At 44.8% G+C, this 21,740-nt stretch overlaps 1 pseudogene; it reads right to left on the reverse strand.

Annotated features, from left to right (window-relative positions):
- Positions 1–14,997: 14,997 nt before the first annotated feature.
- LOC109442775 (chloride intracellular channel protein 1) lies at positions 14,998–21,510 on the reverse strand (annotated as a pseudogene).
- Between the last annotated feature and the right edge of the window lie 230 nt (positions 21,511–21,740).

Below are 21,740 nucleotides of genomic sequence, written 5' to 3' on the forward strand. Positions count from 1 at the left end.
TCCCCTGGGAGAATCCTTCCACCACCCTCCGGCTCCACTGAACAGGGTGACCATCCCTCCTAGTTTCTCTGGCACATTCCTGTTAATGCCCATTGCTCCTGCGTATTGCTAATAGCATCTCTTTGCACCCTCACAAGTGACTCAGTATGGACCCTAGATTATAACAGAGTCACCCTACCACTGGGGAATGCTTAGCCATGCCTCTGTCCATATACTCAGCCTTGTTCTTAGTACAGGATAGGCACTATCCCAATTAAACCTCTGCATGGATCAGAGATGTTTCCTGAATCTTCCCTCAGCCTTTTCTCCAGCCTAGAAAATCCACAGAGGACTGCACACCGCTGTCGAAAGGGCATGAATTTTGGAACCTAAAGACCTAGGTTCTCTGTTTGCACCTTTGGCAAACTATTTAGTTTGTTTGAGCCTTAGTTTCTTTATCCATAAAATGGGCATAATAAAACATATTTTAAGGTGGTTGTAAGGATTGAAATAAAGAATGTAAAGAACTTGGCACAAACGGCAGTTTCTGCTTTTGAAGGTGGGAGAAGCTGGAGACTAGGGGTGTGGAAGAAGGTGCATGGGGTGGGGGGTGAACTCACTGCTGCAGTGGAGCCCTAATCGGTGGACAGCAATGTTGCTGGAACACATATTCCTTGAGCAAATGCTAAAGTCTTAAAAATGCAGCCATGATTGTAATGGCTACTGATAGCAGTTCAGTTGTAACTTTGCAGAGAAAAGAACCCAGAACATTATTCATCCTGAAGTTAGCAGTGCCTGAGTGTGGGTGGGGAAATTGTGGGTAATTTTCAGTTCTTGTGTTTTTTTTTTTTTACAAGTTTTTCAACTTTCTAAATCATGTGTGGGTGTGTGTGGGGGTGATTTTATACTCGGAGGAAATAAAACATTATAGAAATAGACCAATGTGATAACTGGTTTTTAGTGCATTAGAAAGTTATTTTGGATTGATGGGTCCTGATTCCCTAAGTGGTCAATAGAGAAGCCTAGATGGAAACTCAGGCTTCTAGATTCCCAGTCAGAAAAATGCAGAAAAGTGTGTTCATATCCATTTGTACAGAAAATGACTGCTGTGTTCCCCCACCTGGGCCCTTACCTGGTTCTCCTTGGGGCCCTGGGGTCTTGAGGACCCAGGCTCCAGGTAGACCTGGAATTACACGGATGGGGGCGGGGCAGGAGGGGAGGCAGCACAACCCGGGGAGGGCACGGTTGCTGTGGAAGGACCACAGGGGCCTCCTGCTCGGGACCCGCCCCTTCTCTCCTCAGCTGGGCCCGTCTCAGCACATCTCTCCCAGAAATGAGTCAGTGAGGGCCTGGATGCAGGGTGACATGGTAGAGGGCCAGCCGCAGAGGGAAAGAGGCCCTGAATCAGTTCAGGCACTCAGTAAGAATTCAATGCATGAATAAAAAGTCAATTAATTAATTAATTAATTAAGGGACTGGCAAGAAATGACTGAAATCCTCTAGCGGCAGAACAGAAGCCCAGCCCCCACTTAAATGGGAGACATCTCTGAAGGGCCACCCCAGGTCTTGAGCTCCCCAAGGGATCAGCTGAGGCCTCTCCTCTACCCAATCCTGCATTTGCCACCCCTCACGGATGTTTTCAGGAGGGAGCCTCAGTTAACCACCTGCATAGAAATCTCCTTCTTAGAGTCTACTTCCTGGGGAACTCGACTTAAGACAATGCCCTGTCATACAAAGGACTAAAAGAAGTGTGATGTTCGCTACATGTCACTGCTCAGGTGTGACTGCACTGGGACCTGGAAGCATCGGCCTCTCCTGGGGCTGGCGTGAAATGCGTATCTCAGGTCTCACCTCAGACCTGCTGGAATTTGAATCTGTACTTTAGCGTGGTCCTCAGGGGGTATATGTGCACAAAGTGAGAAGTGCGTCACTAAGAGATATCACAAAGGTCAGATGTGACATTACAAATGTGGACACACAGGTATCTCCTGGCCACTAAGTGGCTGTACTGTCAGTGATGAGATTTTCCAAATCCATGAACAACTCTTGGCAAAGTGCCAGACAAAACACAATATGAAATCCCCTCAATTTACTCAGTAGCTGTGTACCTGGAAAATGCAGTGTGTCTTAAAGTTATGCAAAAAAACCCTACGTTTCCAGGTAGAATGGAGGACATTTCCTCATTGCACATTATTGCTCCATGTATTGTAGAAGGTCCCTTTTATACCAGTGGCCTCTGTCACAGTGACCACTGAAAATACCCCCAGCACTTCCCAATTTGTCCGTTAGGGGTCATTACTGCCCTCACTGAAAACCACTGGTTCCCCTAGAGAAAACCCTGTGCATGGAAATTTGCAAATTATTCATCTAATCCTCCCAATAAGCTTAGGAAGTAAGCGTTATGATTCCCTTTCCTTAGCTAAGAAAATCAAGTTCAGAGAAGTTAAGTAATTTGTCCAAGTTCACACAGTTAGTAATTGGGAAATCAAGAAAGGTTTGAACCCAATTCTACCTGTCACCAAAGTCCATGTTTTCCCCTGTGGTTTGCTTTGTCTTTGTAGTTTATCAAGAATTGCATGGTTACCAGGGTGTGGCCAGGTTTGTTTATAACAGAAAAGAATAAATCTTCTTTAGGGCCCCCACCCTTTGTGTGGACACAGGGCAACTGTAGGAATTTGAGGCTGAGATTTGCTGGGCTTCCCTGAGGAATTTCCACCTTAACTGCCTATGTCCTCAGAGCCTGGGTGCACAGATGGAACCACAACCTTAGACCCCCTTCCTCAGGTGACATCTTAAGTGGCTATGGGGACAGAGTCCCAGAGAGCAGTTTCCAGGCTCTCAGCCTCACGGGGAAAGGTGCTGGCTCGGTTATTAGATGGCCGTCAGCTGTAATCAGATGGCCGTCCGCTGTGGCGGGGTGGCCATCAGCTGTTACCGGTTAGCCATAAGCCACTAATATAACTGCTGTGGCTACACTAGGTGGTTGGTTGGTTGGCAGAGAAGCGGATGGCGGATTGCGGATCATGTGGCTCCTGCTTCCTGTGTCTCCAACCCAGCCACCAGCGACACTACAGTAATATGAACCCCCTATCCATGGCTCCATGGATGTTCCTTTTTGGCCTCACCATGTCCTGCGTTCTTGTGCGGGGAGTGGGACCAGAGACCCCGCAATGACAGTGTCTGTCTATCATGCAGGGACTCAGCTGCAATCTGTCATCCTCTTCTCTGCCAACCACCAACCCCCCAGCATAGCCACGGCAGTTATATTAGTGGCTAATGGCTAACCGGTAACAGCTGATGGCCACACAGCCACAGCTGATGGCCATCTAATAATTGAGCCAGCACCTTTCCACGTGAGGCCGAGAGCCTGGAAACTGCTCTCTGGGACTCTTTCCCCCACTGTCCACCCCCACACACCACAAAAAGACCACTAGAAAGATGAGCAGGCCCAGATCCAGGAGGCACCAATCAGAGTTTCTCTGCGGGTCTCTCCCACCCTCCACACCTGGGCCCTAGACAAAGTGAAGAGTGTTCCAATATCCAGCTCAGATGCCTTGTCACTTCACCTTGAATTAACTTGACCTGGAGTGAGGGTTTGAAGGACAGCTAAGTTTGGCAGGTGTAAGTAGGAGCTTAGACATGGAGGTAGAGACCAGATGGGAAGACTGGACCACATCATCCCCAAGTGGGCTCTCCCCTCCCTGGGCCTAATGGAGAGCTGAGGGGCACTCTCTCTATGTACTTACGCCCCCTGCTGGCAGAATCCTGCTGGCAGGCGCTGAGGGTGTGTGGAGAGGGTATGGGCAGCCCAATTGTGTTAGTCCAGATCCTCCAAGAAGCAGTCACCAAGATTGGGATCAAATGCCCAAGGATTTTATTTGGGGAAAGTGTGAGAGAAAATGAGGGAACCAGAGATGCTGTGAGAGCTTCAGCCACTGTGCAAGTCTGGACCTGAGTGAGGAGAGAGGGAGGGAAGGTCGAGTGGAGGAGTGCCCTAGACCTCCGGGTAGTCTCCAGAAGGTTTGACAAACTATCAGGGAGTCCTGGAGCCTGTGTCTCTCAGGAATGAGTTAACATCCAGGTCGCAGCCAGTCATTATTTGGGAGCTGGGGACACGGGATTTTCTACTCTGACTCCGACTCCCCTACACACACACATACACACACACACACACACACACACACACACACACACGCATTGAGTTTTGTAGGCCCTTCCATCAGCCCAGGGTGTTGGCTCTGTCAACTTTTCTAACTCCTTCCTGGAGGTGGGGACGAGACCTCAGGAGCTGTGTAGGAGGGAGATCGGATGAAAGGAGACCACCCTCTCTGTTCAGCCTCAGAAAGCACATCCACAAAACCCAGCAAACCTTTCTTGTGCCAAAACTGATTGCTTCACAACTTTGGTGCACTCTTATACGAAGAGTATCTTTATTTTCCCCCTAGAGTGTGGGGTGGGATGAACACGGTGATCTGTTACATTGTTCCTGGATTAATAGGAGAAGCACCTGGACAGGTATGGTGCAGCCAACACCAGAAGCCAAGGCAAAGTGTTATGCAGGGTTGTTCAGCAGACGTGGGGCACCCACAGAGGAGGGTCTTGTGAAGGTTACTGTGGTAGTGGGTGCAGGATGAACCACTGTTGGGGTAATTTGGAAGGAGGCCCGTGCACAGTCCCAGGGAGTAGGACTGAGCACCAGGCAGGAAGTATGTTGGTTTGTGACAGACTTGAAGGGGAGGAAAGAGTCGGTGCTGGACTGGACACCCCAGGGTAGCCCTCCGGGTGTGTGAGCCGCTCAGGCAAATGACTGCTGGAGCCCCACACCCAGTACCAGCCTCAACTAGACCTTCCGTGGTCTGTGATTTTCTTTCTCTCCAAGACAGGCATGGCCTTGCTCATTCCAGGGCAGCCCAGAGGCTGTGAGACCCTGAGCTGAGTCCTTCCTCCCTGACAGGCCAGATTTCCTCCCTGTCCTTCTGGTGACCCCATTATTTCTGCCATCCCATGCTCCCTGAGCCAAGTGACTAATGCACATAAATCTCCCTAGGAAGAGTAGAGACCAAGTTGAACTCTGCAATGGAAACCAAGCCCAAAGAGGTGTGGTTGGCAGCCCTGGCAGCCACTTGCCATTGCCCATGGGTGCCAGGTGAGAGATGTGAGCCCAGCGAGAGGAAGGAAGGGGGCCAAGGACGAGGAGAGGGGCAGGCGAAGGGACTAGGTGAGGAAGGATGGTAGCCAGGTTGCTCCATGAGGGCAGGAACCAGGTTTGTCCCATGTCCCCAGGGCCTGGCACATAGTAAGTATTCAATGAACATTTGTTAATTGATTGATTGATTGATTGATTGATTGATTGATTGATTGATTTTGAACAAATTCACCGAGAGGGGCTGCTGTAAAGGATGGTGAAAAGGGGTTGGGATGAGAGGAGGCATCTTGCTTCTTAGGAGACAGTTTCTAGGCAAAAATGGCAGGAATCTTTTTGTAAAATAGCAGTCCTTTTGAGATGTCTAAGGGGGGCCATGGGAGGGGTCTGGAGTATGCAGTTCAGGGGGTTCCTCCGACTGATCCTGTGGCCCTCAGTTGGTCACCAGTGTCCCATAGAGCATTCAAGGAGGAAAGTGACTGAGGACATGGGGATGTGCTCCAGCATGTGCTGTGTAGTTTCCTGCAGTGTACTGGCTATTCACATTGCCTTCACGGGGGCACCTGCATGGTCCAATATGGCAGCCACTAGACACGTGTGGCTACTGCGGACTTGAAATATGTCTAGGCCAAAGTGAGATGGAGAGTAAGTATAAGCTACACTTGGATTTCCAAGACTTAGTAGGAGAAAGAAATATCTCAATACTTTTTCATATTGATATGTTGAAATGATATGATTTTGGATATATTGGGTTAAATACACTATAATGTTAAAATTAATTTCACCTGTTTCTTTCTATTTTTAATGTGGCTACTAGAAAATTTTAAATTATATGCGTAGCTTGCATTATATTTCTACTGGACTGCACCGCTCTGCACGCTATTCCACATCTTGCTTTTTCTCACCTAACATATTGTGGAAATTGTTCTTAATCAATGCGTATGGAGCCGTCTCATTCTTTTCAATGGCTGCACAGTATACAATTGTGTGAAGATGCTATAATGAGGTTTCAATATAGTGAGATCGCAGTGATTACAAAATCCTCAATAGTTCACTGCTGGGAGCTATGAGTCTTCCATCACACAGTTTAAAGGCACACAGAAAATTCCAAGTGGGACGTTGTGGGTTGCAGGTAGTGGGAGGATGTAGGGTCACATGTATACAGCCATGAGTCATCCACACAGTGACCCAGATGCCACCGAGGGGATGCGTCATATGCTGAAGTAGAGAACTAAGACTCAGGTGTTAGGGAAAGCTAACAGTTGGGAGAGGAAGAAAGAGGAAGAGGAAACAGGAAACAAGTAGACAAAAGGCCAGTCAGAAAGTTAGAGAAGAACCCGGATGGCCCAGGGCCACAGAGGTCAGAAAGAGACCTTTCCTACAAGAGAAGGAAGTCAAAGAAAGGTGTGCATTACAGTGATAGGGGGCCTTTAACTTCAACAAGGGGTCCTCAAATTTGTGACTTAAAAAAAATCATTATGTGATTTAAAAAAACTATTTTGCATTGAACATATATTAGTCATTGGCTGCATATTTATTGAGTCCCTTCTGTGTGACAGGCCCTGCTCTGAGGTGGGAGGGAGTTTTCAGAGGGAACTAAGACAGGAAAGAATCCTGCTCTCAAGAAGTTTATATTTTATTGCAGAGAAATGAATAATAAACAAGCAAACAAATTAGTAAGACTTTAGGTAGTTATGTGATAGAGTGACTGGGATGGGTGGTGGCATAGCAATGTCATGGAAGTCCTCTCTGTGGAGGTGACACTGTGACATTTAGTGAAGATCTGAACAAGGAGAAGGGCGTCAACTACATAACCACCCGAGAGAGAGGTAAATATGTGTTCTAAGTGCCATGGGGAGGCTTGGGTGGGGTCTTATCCAGTTTGGAGTGTGGGTAAGAGATCAAGAAGGACTTTAGAAAGTGGACACCGAGGTGAGTCTTGATGGATGGGTTCCTACTTGTCAGGGGGACAGCCTTGTTGGTTCAGGACAGAGCGTTCAGTGGGCTAAAGTGTGGAATGCAAGATGAGGCTGAGAGCCAGGCAGGGCACATGTCCTGGAAGGGTTAATAAGCCATGAGGAGAAATTTGGACTTTATCCTGAGGGCAGGGGGCAGACACTGGAGGGTTTTAAGCAGGATGGAGACAGGATCCACTGTGAAAATAAGGAGGATTACTTCCCCCATGATGTAGAGAATGGATGGAAGGGACAGGATTGGAGGCAGGGTGAGAGTTTAGGGGGTTGGGTGTTCATCCGGGTGAGGGAGGAGGGTGTCCTGAGCTACGGTAGGGTCCATGATGATAGAGGACAGAGGAAGGGATGGGAAGGAGAGATTTAGAGGAGGATAGAATTGACAGGACTTCTGTCTTGTCTGAGTGGATTTTAAAGGTGAGAGAAAAAGATCAAGGAAGACTTCCCAACGTTTGATTTGGAACATTGTCTGAAGGGTGCTACTCAGTAGATACAGCAGACAAGTGCAAGAGCAAGTTTGGGATAAACAAACGGTGTTCTAGCCATACAACGGAATATTATTTGGCCATGAAAAGGAATGAAGTACTGACATATGCTACAACATGGATGAACCTTGAAAATTTATGCTAAATGAAAGACGTCAGATGCAAAATTCTACATATTATATACTTCCATGTATATGAAATGTCCAGAATAATCAAATCCATGGACACAGAAAGTAGATTAGTGGTTGTTAGGGGTGAGGGGGAAAGAGGAACGGGGAGTGTCTACTTAATAGTATGGTGATCTTTTTTGTAGTGATAAAAATATTCTGGTACAAGTGGTAATGGTCGCACAGAACTGCAAATATACTAAAAACCACTGAATTGTACTCTTTAAAATGGTTAAAATAATTAATTTTATGCTACCGAAATGTAATCTCAATAAAATATTTAATTAAAAAAAAGAGCATGTTCAGGGTATAATGATCAGTTTGTTTGGGAGGTGTGAATTTGGGGTGTCTGAGAGATACCCAGGTGGAACTGCCCAGTCGGTAGTTGTGGCATTTGACTCAAGAAACAGGCCTCAGATGGAGTCAACCATCAATACATAGAACCACAGAGACGCCATTGCAGCCTCAAGCTGCCTCCGCCCTTCTGGTCTAGCTCAGGATTCAGAACCAGACAGATGTGCCTTCAAATTCTGCTTTGGGAGCTCCTGCTGGCTGTTAGGTCCGTGCCCACAGAGACAAAGTTCAGGTCACCCTTTGTGTTAATTATTAGTCTTCTTTGGAACACAGATTTTTGTATTTTCATGTGAAGAGTGAGGTTGGTTTAATGTACACACAGTAGGACAAAAAGAGCTACCGAGGCAAACCCAGCCCACCAAGACTTACGCTTTTCATTACAGAGCATGTCCTCAGAGTCTTTTCCACGGGACTAGGAATCTGGCTTTTATCAGTGTCAGCGCTCAGAGTCACACACTAGTTGGTTTCTCTGGGAGCAAATTAAACCTAAAGTCCACCTGAAAGTCTTCCCACACTCATTGTCATCACCAAGAGTGTTTTTATTTGGACTTTTCTTGTACTTGAGGACTGAGCTTCTTTTTCACATTTGACATCCCCATTTGACATTCTCTTCCCTCACTAAATGGAGCAAAAGATTTATAATCATTTTTTGAAAGCACAACAAATGCAAATATTTAATCTTTTTTTAAATTTTGTTTTATTGGGGAATATTGGGGAACAGTGTGTTTCTCCAGGGCCCATCAGCTCCAAGTTATTGTCCTTCAGTCTAGTTGTGGAGGGCGCAGCTCAGCTCCAAGTCCAGTCGCCGTTTTCAATCTTAGTTGCAGGGGGCGCAGCCCACCACCCCATGCAGGAACTGAACAAGAAACCTTGCTGTCAAGAGCTTGCGCTCTAACCAACTGAGCCATCCGGCCACCCCTCCAGCAGCTCAGTGACAGCTTGTTGCCTTCAGTCGAGTTGTGGAGGGTGCAGCCCACTGGTCCATGTGGGAATCGAACCGGCAACCCTGTTGTTCAGAGCTCGCGCTCTAACAAGCTGAGCCATCCAGCTGCCCCACAAATATTTAAAATTTTCATGTGACTCTTCCATCTTTTTTAGTTGACTGGGTAAAAATCTTCCTACTCCTGAGTCTTACATTTTTATTGTTTTGAAAGAATTAATTGTTCCATATTTTCTCTTTATAACTTATCAGGTTGTGTATGTATTGTTAAATACCCTGCTAGACTGTGAACATCTTAAGGGACAGTGTCCCTTTGTGCCCCATATCCTAGACACCCAGTAAGGGCCTGGCATAAGGTAGGCTCTCCATATGGATCTATGGAATCACCCAAATGGGCTTTACCTAATGTCCAGGGCCATGTACAGTTTTCTTCTTCCTTCAACCTTAGCTTCCTGAGTCCACATAAAGGCTTCATTTGTAACCATGTCTTGCCTGCTTTGTTATCTTCTATAATCTAGAACAAATGGCTCCTGAATCATCTCACAGTGGCTGTCAGAGTTCAGAGTGAGGGATTGTCTCTTAATGCTTGCATAGGGAAGAATCAAGAGAGAGGTGATGAAAACCAGCTCAGGATTCAGAACCAGGTAGATGTGCCTTCAAATTCTCACTCTTCTCTGTGGCAGTAGAGTAACCTTGGGCAGGTTATTTAGACCGCTGTTTCTTAAACTATCTGCAAAGGACCAGCTTTTTAAAAAGGCAAAATTATAGCGATGGTAAAAATCAGTGGTTGCTACGGGGAATGAGGGGAGGGAGAGATGAGTAGGTGAAGTGCAGGGTTTTTAGGGCAGTGCAACTATTCCGTACGATACTGAAATGGTGGATACATGACACTGTGCATGTGTCAAAATGCATAGAACTTTCTAACACATACAGTGAAACATACAGTGAAACAACGTATGCAAATGAAAACAGAATCATTTAGGAGGTCAGAGATCCCAGGCTAGAATGCAGAATGTGCCCAAACAATCTAAATGTACTGCAGTTGTATGAACAACCTCACTAAAGGGGGTGGGGAAAAGGGTGCTAACAGAAGTTACTTGCAAATGAGTGGAGTATATAAGACTAAAGGCGAAAGAAACTGTACATAAAGTTGTTTCTCATGAGGGTACAGGTTAACAATTCTGATAACACTATACATATATACTGGGATTGAACAATTAAGTAAATGGTGACAGAGGCAACCAGGTACCTCCCTGTTGGAGTGGGAGGCTACAGGTTAGCAAGGGGAGGAGGCTGGAATTATCTGTGTGGAAATGGATTGGAGTTGGAGACATCTGTATGAACTCATGTTTAGCTTCATATAGATACATATGGGTATATACTAAAGTATTTATAAATATGTAAATGGATGTGGGTTAGTATACACATATATTTCCTTGCTCTGTCACTTGAGAGACACCACGATATCAATGGGTATACCTAGAGTCAAGATCTTACTTTCTACTGCCACTCTCCAATAAAAGAGATCCTGGGTTCCTTGAAGAAATAACTGATTCTAGGGTTGAGGAAAGAAATACATAAGATGAACCGGAGCATCTTGTATAAATGCAGAAAGTAAGAAAGTGCTTAAAAAAATAAAACACAATAATGAAATACGTCGAAGAGACACAGGAGCCAGTGGAAAGACTTCCCAAAACTGGAACAATTTGAGCAACAACATAAATAAAATCATACTTACAATCTAAAGTATAAAATAAATATTAAGAGGTCCATACTGATGTATATAAATGATTGAATACATAAATAAATGGGGGGAGAAAAGACAAACCCCCTATGCACAATTTCACATAATTAATGTGATATTGCCTCCTCAAGGAAGTTTGAACACAATTCCCCAACCCTAAAGTGTGGGCTGCATATAGTGAATTCTTTCTAAAGAAAGCACAGTCTGGAAAGGGTGGAAAAAAGACTAGGTTTACAGTAGAGGAACCTGACAAACACTACATCAGCCAAGTGATCAAGATCAACATCCGTAGTGACAGGTCATATTGAGAGTATGTACCCTTGATACTGTGTGATGAGAATGTCACTTTACTTATGTGAATTCCTCCCCAAAACTCATAACCCCAATCTAATCATGAGAAAAACATCATACAATTCCAGCTGAGGGACATAATACAAAATCCCTGACCAGTACTCCTCAAAACTGTCATGTTTATCAAAGACAAGTCTGAGAAACTGTCACAGCCATGAAGAGCCTAAGGAGACATGGCATCTAAAATATACTCATAAAGTGGTATATCCTGGATGGGATCCTGGAAGAGGAAAATGACATTAGGTAAAGAAATCTGAATAAAATATGGATAAATAATACAAATAAATTTAATAAAGTAGTAACTATTCAATAACAATGTGTCAATGTTGGCTCATTAATTGTGACAAATTTACTAACAAATATAAGGTATTAATAGTAAGAGAAAATGGGTGTGGGGTATATGGGTCCTCCCAGACTGTCCCTGTAATTTTTCTGTAAATCAAATTATTCTTCGAAAAGGTTATTAAAAATGAATTACTAGAAAAATAAAATTTATAAAAACCAAAGATATATAAAATATTAATCCCCAAATTTTGCGTAATACCGTGTTTATTTTATCTTTCGTTTGTCAAATTGTAGGTTATAATTGCAACTATTTTGTGTTTATAAATACACAATGATTACCTAGGATATGCTTTCTGATAAAAAATAAATCATGGCATAATTAGATACACTTCATCTAACTTTTAATTTATTCTAATCCAATTATATAAAGGAGAGATTAGCGAACTTTTTTGCAAAGGACCATATGGTCTCTGTCACAACTACTCAACTTTGCCTCAATAGCATTGTAGACAATCCTAAAATGAATGTGCAGTTGTGTTCCAATAAAATTTTATTTACAAAAACAAGGAGCCGCTAAATTTGGCTCATGGGCTGTATAGTTTGCCTACCCTTCACATTTAGCCAAACACTTGTGAGATTTAACAGTTTTCCCGAGTACATTTGTTTTCAAATCACTATCTTGTGAAACAATCTACTCGTACTTCTTTTCCTTGTGAAATATTTTTTTAAAATTTGTTTCCAATAAATATTTATTGATAGGACCCATGAATAAGAAACTGTCTCTAACCACACTATGAAGTGAAATAAAAATCCCTAGAGACACGTTCACTAAATATATAAAGATATTATTTCACTCAGAACCAGAGTTTCAACATTGTCAACATTTTCATTTAATTTCCATGAATTTCTTTCCTGGATACTATTCCTTTGCATTGATCTATTTACCAATTCTTGGCCCAAGACTACTTTAAATTACTATAGTTTTACATTTTACCATCTGGTCATTTACTCAAAATGTATTTTTTCATATGAACTTGAGAATCAAATTTTCAAGTTCCAAAAAATAACATTGGCGTTTTTATTCTAACTGCAGAGATGAATATAGGGAGAATTAACATCTGTTTACCATTAAAGCTTTTCTTCTAGGAACATATGTCTTCTTATTTATTCAAGACTTTTTTAAAGTCCTTTATTATGTTTATTATTTTTCTTCATATGACTTTTCCACAACTCTTTTAAAGTATATCCCTAGCTGTTTTGTGCCAAATGTTTATTTATTATTTTATTTTTAATTCTTTTTTTAATTGGGGAACAGTGTGTTTCTCCAGGGCCCATCAGCTCCTAGTCATTGTCCTTCAATCTAGTTGTGGAGGGCGCAGCTCAGCTCCAAGTCCAGTTGCTGTTTTCAGTCTTTAGTTGCAGGGGGCATAGCCCACCATCCCATGTGGGAATTGAACCAGCCACCTTGTCGAGAGCCCACGCTCTAACCAACTGAGCCATCCGGCCGCCCCCCAAATGTTTATTATTACATACAAGGGACATACAACTTCTCTGTCAAAGTGCTAGGAGTTTCCAAACACCATCTCTCAATTCCTGTACTTACCTCACTGTGACCAGCATAGGTCTGTGATTTGCATTTAAGGAAGCACTGATTTTGACTTCTGTGAGCCTCGGGCTCCTCTTGGGTAAAATAAGAGCACAGTGTTGGTACAGAGTGGACTCCTAACAGATGGATGCTTTCACAGGCAGCTCCTCAGGTCCCAAAGGAGACATCCCTTTCCTGCCCAACAGCCGCCATGCTCTGTGGTTGCTCTCTGGCCTGTTTTCCCCACCCTCCAAGAGTGCGTCCAGTAATGTCCTGACTCTTCCTGTTTATAAGTTTTGTAACACTTTGAAAGAAGATAAAGAGAAACAACAAATTATGGGGAAAATATTTGCAACTAATCTGACAAAACGTCCCTAACAGTATTACATGAAACACATAAATTGATAAGAAAAATACTAAGATCTTAGCTGGATAAAGGATTTGAACAGATAATTCACTATGAGAATATATATATGTATTATTCACATACACACATATGTATGTATGGAAAAAATAGCTGTTTAATTCTTAGAAGTGGTAAAAATGTGAATTAAATTAATTGTATAATTATTAAACTATAAAAATGATTTTTCAAATTCTTCCTAGGGCTTTCAAAGTTTTGTTAACAGTGTCACTGTGTTGGTTAATGTCATGTTTCAACTTGGTTGGGCCATAGTGCCCAGATATTTGGTCAAATATTATTCTGGCTGTTTCTATGAGAATGTTTTTGGATGATATTTACATTTAAATTGGTGGACTTTGAGCAAAGCAGATTGCTCTTCATAATGTGGTGGACTTCATCCAATCAGTTGAAGGCCTGCATAGAACAAAAGGCTGACCTTGAACAAGAGGGAATTCTCCAGCAGACTTTAATTGCTGGACTTCATCTGAACACTGACTCTTCCTAGTTTTCTAGTAGATTGCCTTTTTCTTGAGTCTTTAGCCTGCCAGTCTCCTGCATCAGATTTTGTACTCACCAAGTCTTTATAATTGTGTGAACCAACTCCTTCAAATAAATCTCTCTCTCTCTCTCTCTCTCCTCTCCTCTCCTCTCCTCTCCTCTCCTCTCCTCTCCTCTCCTCTCCTCTCCTCTCCTCTCCTCTCCTCTCCTCTCCTCTCCTCTCCTCTCCTCTCCTCTCCTCTCCTCTCCTCTCCTCTCCTCTCTCTCTCTCTCTCTCCTGTTTCTCTGGAGAACCATGACTAACACAGGCACTCTCATACATAAGTACAAAACTTTTGAAAAGCAATTTGGCAATATGTATTAAGAGCCAATAAAAGATTTATACACTTTGATTCAGTAATACCACTTTTTGGAATCTATCTTAAGGAAATGATACCCAGAAGGAGAAGTTATTGGCATGTTAAGCATGGCATTATTATTTATAATAGTTAAAGAAAGCAACCAACAAACAAAATATCTAAACATTCAATAATAGAATAGTTCATTAAATTATGGTATAACTATTCAATGAAACACTTCCATTAAAATTATATTGAAGATGCTTAATAAATTAAACAACTGAATACAAAATTATATCTACAGTGTTGTTCCAACCATGTTAAAATATATATGTAGATGAGAAAATTGGGAGTGAAAAAAATTATTTGGGTTATTTATAAAGAAGATGTGTTATATGTGATTTTCCACCCTCTAATGTTAGGCTTTCTATAACATTTGTATATTGCATTTATTGATTTATTTTTTCACATTTTTTAATCTGTGTTTTATTACTGAAATACATTGTCCTACCCTTCCCACCCCACAATAAAAAGCCCACCCAGATCCCTCATTCCTTCCCCTCATCCCCCAACCTATCCTGTACAAGTGCTGCAGAATTCACTCCCCACTAGCAATTCTGAACGTATCCTGAGTAGAGAAAAATGGAGGGGGGCAAGGGAGCCCCAGGAGGGGCTTATTTGATGGCCTTGGCCACTTGCTCATAGGTCAGCTCGATCATTTCATCCTCTGAACAGATGGCCTGGCACAATTACCGTTACACTCCTTGGAACACCTCAAGCAAGGAGAATCCCTGGTACTTCTTATACACCACCTGTACTATATGGAGCTTTGGCAACAGGTTGCAGTCGACCAGAGTGAGCTCATCACCATCCAGAAATTTCCACTGAGAGAGGCCATCAGCACTGGTCTCATCTACTTCTTCTAGGATGGGGGATGTCAAGAAATTCTCTAAAACTTTCAGGGCTTTCAGGAGCCCCTTTTCCAGATGATCACTGAAGGCTGGGTTTGAATTCTTGATGTAGGCAGAAAATTTAGTAAATATGTCCAGCTAGCTGTGTTGGATTCAGGGTTCAGAGCTGCCAGCTTGGGGTAGCTGGGAGGGCAGAGCCCTGCCTCCAGAAATGCCTCAGTCTTGTTGGTGTCTGTGTGCACTTCGGTGCCATACAGCAGGAATGGGACCTGCCCTCCTGGGCACGGCTTCTGTACGTCTAGTTTGCCTCTTGGTGTCAATGGTGGTGATGTTGAAGGTGTCTCCCTTGAGCCAGGACACCATGAACGTCTCTGAGAGACGGGGCAGGTCTTGGCCCCGTCACCGCCAGCGTTCACGAACAACTTAATTCTTCAGCCATGACTGCGATGAGGATCCTTGCATTTATTTTTTTTAAAGGGAATAAAGGAAGGAAGGGAGAGAGGGACAGAGGGAGGAGGTATTTTGCAGGTATTTTGGACACTGGTGAGTACAGGGTGCCGTCTCCCTACCCGCCCATGCCAGTCCTGCAATGCTGCCTTCGGTGTATAGGCTCTGGGGTCCAACTCCCCCCAGGAAGGAGGTGAGCAGGCAGCAGCTCCTGGAGTGGAGGGAAGAGTTGTGCCAGCTGCCTTTCCTTCCACCTCAGGTTCCTACTCCATTTTTCTGGTCCTACATTTCTTCAATACCTGGTCACATCTGAGGGTGTGATTGATCAGCTAGAGTCTCTCTCCCTGTTGCTCTCCCAATGGGAATGCCACAAGACAGGAACCCAGGGTTTGCCCTAGAGACTTGCATTGAACTTTAGCCAACCAACTGAATGCTAGTGATGAATTCACCCAGTGTTGGCCTGGGGCCACTGGGAGACCCAGATCTCTCCCACTCAAGAGTGAGGGAGAAAGGAGACTCCTAGATGTTTGCATGTTTCTCCCTCTGCTGGAGAACCCATTCCTTTCTTTGCCTGGCTAATTTCTACAGTCTTGAAAGACTCAGCTAAGTCATGACCTCCTACAGGAAGCCTTCCCAGATATACACTTCCCTGTCAGGCTGGCTCAGGTTGGGAACACCAGGAGGATAAATGCTGTGTCTGCCAAGGCCTAGGCAGAGCTGAAACTTAGAAAATATTTGTTGACTGAAAAGAAATCACTTCCTTGTAATTGACTTGACCCTTGGCCTCACATCTCCCTGGACCCACAATCCCCTCTACCACATATACTGTCTTGGGAAGAACAACTTCTTTGATTAAATGTATGTACCATATGGAAGGAGGAAACACTTTGGTGTTGTGACGGCCATGAAAATGTACTGCTCAGATCTCCTGCTGCACAGAGCAGAACTGACTGACACACCAGCTGCAGTCCCCTGCATCCACCATCACCTTTCACAAGAGATCATGCTTCCCCAGGGCTGCTCCCAGACAGTGCCTGAGCATAGTGAGGGTATGATGCAGGCACATTCCAGCAAAACATGGGACTCCTCCAATGGATGACACTGGCTTGAGGACATCCGATTGGCCTGATGGAAACTGTCTTAGACTGAACTGCAGTCCAGGACTCCTCTACCCAGTCCTTGAGGCTTCCTTCCCCCTTTCCCTCACAGAGGTCAGACCTGCATTGTGGTCTGAAGGTTCTGCTCACTCTCTGGTTCCTTCCTTGTGGTAGCCAATTTCCAAGATAGCTCCTAATGATCCCCACTTCCCTGTGTTCATGTTCTCATGTAGCCCCTCCCACACTGTACCAGGGTCGGTCTGTGTGACCAACAGAATATGGCACATGTGATAGAATGTCACTTCTGAGATTAGGTTATAAAAGATACGGCAGCTTCTCTCTCTCTCTCTCAAGTCAGCTGCCATGTTGCTACCATGTTGTTGAACAGCTCTAGCCCACATGGTGAGAAGCTGAAGCCTCCAGCCAACAGCCACACGAGTGAGCTTGGGAGCCTTTAGTTGACTGTGGCCCCTGCTGACAACTGCAACCTTCTAAGAGGCCCTGAGCCAGAAACAAATAGCTACGTCTCTCCAGATTCCTGATCCTCAGAAACTTGGTGAAATAATAAATGTTTGTTGTTTTAAGCCACTAACTTTTGGAGTGATTTGTTATGCAGCAATAGATAATTATTAAATAATATACTCCCCTTTTTTCTTTCCGAGGCATTTCCTCCAATAAATCTTTTGCATGCTTAATCTTGTCATGACATCAGCTTTTCAGAGGACTGAGACAGCATAGGTGTCAACAGATGACAAGAAAAACAGCCAACCCTAACTGAACATGTAGTAGTGCCAGACACTTCTAATCACCTATCATTTTAGTTAATCCTCACGACAATCCTATGCGATACTACTATTGTCCCCATTTTATAGATGAAGAAACCGAGACGCAGCGATGTTAACTCATTTTGATGTGGAGAGAGCGCCTAGAAAACCAAAAAAATGCTGTGTTTACTGCAGGGAGTTCTAGTTCTGGCTCAGCTGTGTGACTTTGGATAAGACATTTCACGCCTCTGGGCCTCTTCCTGTCTATGAAGAGGGTACCAAAATGACTGGTCTCTGAGGTCCCTTTTAAGGATAACAATAGGGTATCACTAGCATTCCAAGAGTTAGACTAGTAAAACTGACACGTAAGAGATAAGACCACACAGACACATACACGTGTGTACGTATACAAATACATGTGACTCAAATGTCAGCGGGAGTCATCCTTTCTTTGGGGTCCAGAGAGAAGGGAGGTTCAAGCGCCCATTCCACCTTCCTTGTCAAGTCCAATGCTCCCTCCAGACACTGAGAATCCTTTGGTGGCAAGTGGAGGAGGTGATGGACTTGTGTCACCCCCCACGCCAAAGTCCCACTCCAATTTCCTGCCTTGAGACTTCCTGGACTCCACCCTGCACAAAGCTGTTCTGCTTTTCCTCAGTCCCTGTGCCAACCCAAATTTGAGACATAGCCTTTTTCTCCTTGATCCCTGCCCCCCTGCCCCACCCCTATGAGGCACCCAACTGCAACAGAACTCAGACTATGGTCCCCGGTCATTGGCCACACTGCACAGCAAACAGCAGCCTGCGGCAGAGCCGGAGGTAGTTTTTCTATCACCTGCCCCGGCCCACCGCCCTCCACCCCCGCTCCAGCCACCCAGGCTTCCCCCTCTTGCCGTTGCATAGGGTTGCCAGATAAAATACAGTATGTTCAGTTAAATTTGAATTCCCCATAAACAACAAATAACCTTTAGTATAAATATGTCCCAAATATTGCATGGGATATGTTACATTAAACAATTATCCATTGTTTATGTGAAATTCAAATTTTACTGGACATTCTATATTTTTATTTGTTCACTCTGGCCTCCTCTTTTTTTCTGCTCTTGTTTAAAAATTCATTTTAGGTGTACAAAACAATGTGATACCCTCCCCCGCCCCCGCGCCCAATCGACTACCCCTCTGACATCGTATATAGCTGTTACAATTCCATTGACTCTATTCCCTATGCTGTACTCCACCTCCTGTGACGAGATATATATATATATATATATATATATATATATATATATTAAGTTATAGTTGACATTCAGTATTATTCAGCTTCAGCTTCAGGTGTACAGCGCAGTGGTCAGGCTTCCTGTTTTTTTCCAAGGCTTCTCCTCGCTGCTCTCCCCAAGGTCACCCCTGACACTCAGATTCTGTTCACTGTATAAGTCAGAGCAATTATGGTCGGCCCAGACCTCATCCCCAAAGTCAGCCCAGGTCCATGCTGCATTTCTAAACCCCTCAAGGACATCTGCTCCTTTATTAGCTCAGTGTACCCACAGTTTATGTTTTCTTCTTGAATTCCTCCAACCTGTTCTTCGAAACAGCACTTTCCTCTTCTGTTGCTGGTATAGAAGTTGTCTTAACACAAAAAGGCTTCTCCAGCTGCCGCCAGAGTGTGGAAGGCCTATCAGTGCCTACACAATGCAAATAAAGAAAGAATTTGCCAGTGGAGGCCAGCCAACAAGGAGAACAAGAAAGAGGGCCCAGGAGGCTGAACCAGGTGGGAAGAGGCCCTGCGTAGAGGAACACAGCTCTCCACTTGCAGAAGTAATCCCTCGTGTTAGCCATCCTATCGTGTGAGGGAGTATGGGGGAAAATGGTTTTGCGGTCAAACAAATGTGGAAAATTTCTGGTAAAACTATGTTTCTTTCAGAGCCTTAAATAGTCCTACACATATTGTGAATTTCCAGGAGTGGATGAAATATGCAGCCTTCTCCAAACTTAATTGGCATTAAGAGTCCTTTTTTTGAAAAGTTGTACATGTAAGAGTGTTTTGCTTTGGGAAATGTGGCCTTTCACTCCCCTCTCCGCTAATTCTGCTGCCAGCTCACTAAGTTATCTAATTTGAGTCTTCGGATACCTAGAATTTATAAAGGGGACCACCATGTCATCTGACACAGGGATTTAATAATTGCAAAGGGACAGCATAGGGGAGATTGCTGAAGATTAATAGACTTGCATAGGTGAGAATAAATCAATAGACATCACACAGTCAGACAGTTGGGGAGTTCTAGCTTATATTTTCCGTTAATAAACGGCATTCTGGTTTATATATCAGTTGGGCACGTGGGTTTGGTTAGCAGAAATCATTTCCCCAGAAGCTGGGACATTGATAAGACCTGGCTCTTGGTTACTGGGCTGAAAAGATGGGCCCAAGCAAAGTGACCAGTAGGCTTCTTGTTTCTTCCCACAAAGCACCTTCCAACTCTAGAATTGTGGGCTTTAGGAAACGTGGATCTTTAATAAATGTTAAATTTGCTGAGGGCCAAAGGGGTCATCATAGGTCAGCCATCTTAGCAGTGGGCAAAGGGCCAGCTGGTGAGCTGAGGTGTATGAGGAAGGAGAGAAGTGAGAAAAGGGGTAAGTGCAATGAGGAAGAGAAGACATGAGTCAGGGGGGTCCAAGATCAGAAGCGAACATGACATTTAGTAGGTGCCCAATACTGGAGGGCAGTGGGAACAGGAAACGCGTGGAAAACAGGAAGACAGAGGAACTAGGCTGCAGGCTGGGCTTCAGAGCAGTTTCAGGCTGAACCCAGGACAGCAGCCATGAGGAGATGCATGTCCTAGCCTGGGAGGCCGAGAGATAACTGGAGGCCTGCTGTTCTCCACGTGGTGGAGTTCTTCAGGAGTGGACAGAGCACAGAGCCCATCCCTGGGGGGAGGCACCTGAGCTCTCACACCTGGGGAGAAAGGGCCTGTGGATGGTGAGGGCCGGACTGGGGTTCTGAGAGCTGGCAAGAAAGCTCTGGGAACTGAGACTCAAAGTCTTCCCTACCCCATCTTCCCATTGGACACCCTTTTCATCAGCTACGGCCCTGGTCCTGCTCCTCTGACCCGTCCTGGTTGGAAGAGAAGGAGCTCCTTGTGGGCCTGTGGAGACTGCTGAGACCCCGACCCGCCTCTGCCAGAATACCATGGCAGCTGATTCTGTTTCCTCTTCCTGACCCAGGGGCCTGAGCTCACAGCCACCTCCTGTCTGCCCAATAGACAGGAGCTGTGACAGCCCCCCTCCACACCCCTGCTTCCCCACCCAGTTCTCGGAGCAGCTCAGATTGAAACTGAATTTGAAACATTCCCTTACTTCCTTGTTCCTCTTGGCACCTGGGTCACTGACGTCCTGGCCCAAAATGCTCATTGTGCCAGCACCCTCCAGAACCAGGGACCCACCCAGGTAGACTCAGAGTCTGGCAGCGTCAGAGCTGGAAGGGACTGCTGTGACCGACTAGTCCAACCTCATTTCAAAGATGAGGAAACTGAGGCAGCGAGTGAGGAGTAGTTGCCCAAGGTCACACAGCCGTGAGACTGTTTAGGTTCTGGATCTTCATGTCCTCCCTGAACTAAAGTAGTGCCCAAATAAAGAGCCCCTGTGATCAAAATCCAGATGTCACTTCATCCAGCGTCTTGCCTCCAAGGGGTCCATGACAGCAGGGGTTGCTGCAATCTCAGAACTTCTGGCTGCATGTCGACAAGTGCAGCCTCGCTCCCTCTCCGGGCCCAAGGGCCACATTTGTCTATTCACTGACTTAACATAGACCACTGAGTGCCTTCACCTAGTGAACCTCAGCACCACTGGGGAAAGGGAGAGGATGACCCTAGTAGACTCTTCTTTTTCATAGGGGTATTGTAAAGCCAAAACGAGATTCAGATGCAAAAGCACTCAGGGTGGGAATGTGTGAGGGCCCTACATGGTAATGGGGAAAGGACACATGCCCCAGAGACATTTGGCTGTGCTCAGGCCAGTGGCTCTTTGACCACCTTGCCCCACTCACCTTCGAGCCATGTGGACTCTGGCTTTACCGACACCGTTCCCTTCTCTAGAGGGTCCTTCCTCTGACCCTTGGTGCACCCATCTGATACCACCTTCCTTTTAGGAAGAGACAGTGTCCTCTGGTTTGCAAATCAAATGAGGTGGGTTCAAATGTGCCCCAGTCAGCCTGCTGTATGTTTTTGATCTCTACAGCTTTCCCTCCTCTTAGGAAATGTCCCACATCCTTTAAATGGCTGATAAAA

This window comes from Rhinolophus sinicus, linkage group LG01 (genome assembly GCF_036562045.2).
Source record: "Rhinolophus sinicus isolate RSC01 linkage group LG01, ASM3656204v1, whole genome shotgun sequence".
In the NCBI taxonomy this organism is placed as follows: Eukaryota; Metazoa; Chordata; class Mammalia; order Chiroptera; family Rhinolophidae; genus Rhinolophus; species Rhinolophus sinicus.